General features: G+C 41.0%; 1 pseudogene; it reads right to left on the bottom strand.

Moving 5' to 3' along the window:
- Nucleotides 1–423: 423 nt before the first annotated feature.
- Nucleotides 424–2653, bottom strand: LOC109387077 (ATP-dependent zinc metalloprotease YME1L1-like; annotated as a pseudogene).
- Nucleotides 2654–2874: the final 221 nt, after the last annotated feature.

Below are 2874 nucleotides of genomic sequence, written 5' to 3'. Positions count from 1 at the left end.
TGATGTTCTACTGGTTCAGCACACTCCTTACACCAATAAGGCACTCACTTGTGTTTCCTGTTTGAGCCCAGTGTCCATGCCCTGTCTTAACACTGGAACCTCGTACTGTTTAAGAGCATGGGCACTCACTCACCCCTCTGGCTCTCTCCTTTCTGGCCTCCCCTAATTCTGGCTTCCAGGAACCAGATGATGGCTCTGACCTGCTTGGTTGGGGCCTACATCTCCCATTGGGATTTTTGAGGCAGCTACTTAGATCCTCATAGGCAATTTGTGAAGGAACTAATACAATCCCTGTTCTAGAGGTAAGGAAATTAATGCCCAGAAAGGTTAAGTGATTCAGATAAGACCACCCAGCTCTGGGCTTTTCTGCTTTTGGCTCTGTGATCTGAAGACTCCATTATTCAATACCAAGTCAAAAATGGGAGAAAAGTGTTGCAAAAGAAGACTACAATGCTACTAATATTCTTGTAGTAAACCCAGCAACGCATCCATTTCAAGAGAGTCATCATCTCAATTCCAATTTCTTCCCATCAAGAACAATTTGAATCTCTTTGGCATCCAAGGCCTCATAGGTTAATAAATTTTCTGCTAGATTCTTAGGGTCTTTTGCATGAGTCTTCAAGATATGTTTTGCTTGTTCATGAGTCCCTTAGAAGGATTCTGATTTCTTGTTCAATAGCAGATTGTGTTTCTGGACTCAGTTTCCCTGTATCAGTGTAGGTCATAACTCCAAGCTTTCCACTCATTCCAAATTTGGTAACCACCTGCTTTGCTATTTTAATTGCATTATCAAAATCATTGGAAGCACCTGTTGTAATATGGTTATTTCCAAATACAAGCTCCTCTGCCAATCTTCCCATCCTAACATCCATTTGTGCAAGCAGCTCAGCTCTGGTTTCATTCCATCTGTAAGTCTCAGGCAGCAGGGACACATGTCCAAGTGTTGATCATCGTGGCATGATTGTAGATTTGTTGATCGGCATTGCATCTTTAATGTAATATGCAATAAGAGCATGACCAGATTCATAATATGCTGTGACGGTTTTGTTTTTGTTATCACTTTCCATGCTTCTACATTCAGGTCCCATTAGAATTTTATCTTCGGAAAACTCGAGTTCCTTCATGGTAACCATTTCTTTTCCATCTACAGCTGCCTTTAATGCAGCTTGGTTCACAAGATTTTCCAACTCTGCTCCAGAAGAGCCAACAGTACCTCGAGCTATGATTTATGGATCAACAGAAATCAAACTTTATTTTATTGAGATACCATTTCAAAATTTCTGTTCAGCCTTTTACATCGGACCTTGGAACTGTATGTAACCTGCATGTCAAAATGACCAGGACATATTAGCGCATTATCTAATGCCTCTGGGAAGTTTATGGCTCCTATGATGGTAGCTCCTTCATTGGACTTAAAATCATCCCTTTCAGCAAGAAGTTGATTTATAGTCTGCCTTGAATATGGGTGCATTGGAGATTCAATTTGCTTCTCACCAACAGAACCTAATTCATCAATAAATATAACAAAATTTGCTTTTGCTTTCCTAAGAAGATGTCTTATGTGGCTGGCTCCCACACCCACAAACATCTCATCAAATTCTGCTCCAGAAGCATAATAAAAAGGAGCACCAGCTTCTACAGCCACTGCTTGGGCAAAAATTGTCTTTCCTGTTCCTGGTGATCCAACTACAAGAATTCCTTTTGGGAGTTTGCCTCCAGTAAATTTGCACAGTAAATTTTTGTGGATTTTTCAAGGATTCAACAACTTCCTATAATTCTTGTTTAGCTTCCTCCACTCCTTGAACATGCTCAAAGGTGCCATATTTCATCTGGACAGGATCTACTGAGAATCAAGCCCCATTGTTGTCCAGAAGGGAACAGATAAAAATGTTTTTTTTAAGAGTCCATAAATGCCAAATAACAGCAAAACAAAGAGAATCAGATGAGTTCATCTTAGAGAATCATTGGGTGTTTTGTGTTAGTGCTTGAGCTTTCAGAAAACCCTCTGGAAACCCAGTTTTAAATGCATCATGGTGAGTTTCAAGTATGTTTTTGGTTTTCATGAGTTTGTCCAAAGTCTCAACATCTGATCCTCTGTCTCACAAAAGAAATCCCTTCACGAATGATGGTGCTATCTGCTGTGTTTCTGCTAATCTTTCAGAGGTAGACTGTAGACATCGTGTCCTTGATTTCAAAGTTTTAAAACCTCAAGACTGTATGAAAACTGGCTAGTACTGAAAATCTGAACAAATGCTTTTAAGAGTTCTTGAACATTGTCTGTACAAGCAAGAGGAAAGTACTAAATACATCTATATATTTATTTTCCAAGAAGTACTGTGAAGAGAAATGAGATATATGAGTATGCCCATGAGAAGAAATGTTTTTGCTTTTCCAAAATCCAGAAAGTAGACTGTCTACCAATCGATCAATCTGTCCAATTTTTAATTTGGATAATCCAAGGCCCCTTAAGTTAAGCACAGGTTCATTGCTGGGAGCCTCACGCTCAGGAACCACATCTCAATGCTGGTTTTGAGAAACAGATGCACTGACAGAAATAGATGCGCTTTTTGGTGAATGGAAGGCCTTGATGAGATGACTCGTTGGAACAGTAACCTGGGGCTGTACCATGCTCAATAGGGAAAACATCTCCTCCAGGCCCTGAGCCACCTCACCGGCCTGCTGAAACTGTCCTTCTGTCCGCCACTCAGTGGGGAGGCGCTGAGCCCTGCCTCCCTCCTGTCCTCCCTCATTTTACCTTCATTTTTCCTAGAAAGAAAAAAATGGCCTCCCCTTCCTACAGCTGCCACCAGGACAGTCTTTCCTCTCCTTTGTTTTATCGGACTTGCTTGTGGCTTGCTATGGTTGTACGTACCA

The sequence above is a fragment of the Hipposideros armiger genome, unplaced genomic scaffold (genome assembly GCF_001890085.2).
Source record: "Hipposideros armiger isolate ML-2016 unplaced genomic scaffold, ASM189008v1 scaffold_147, whole genome shotgun sequence".
NCBI classification, from domain to species: Eukaryota; Metazoa; Chordata; class Mammalia; order Chiroptera; family Hipposideridae; genus Hipposideros; species Hipposideros armiger.
Note: the sequence above shows the minus strand (reverse complement) of the source record. Positions and strands in the feature narration are given on the sequence as shown.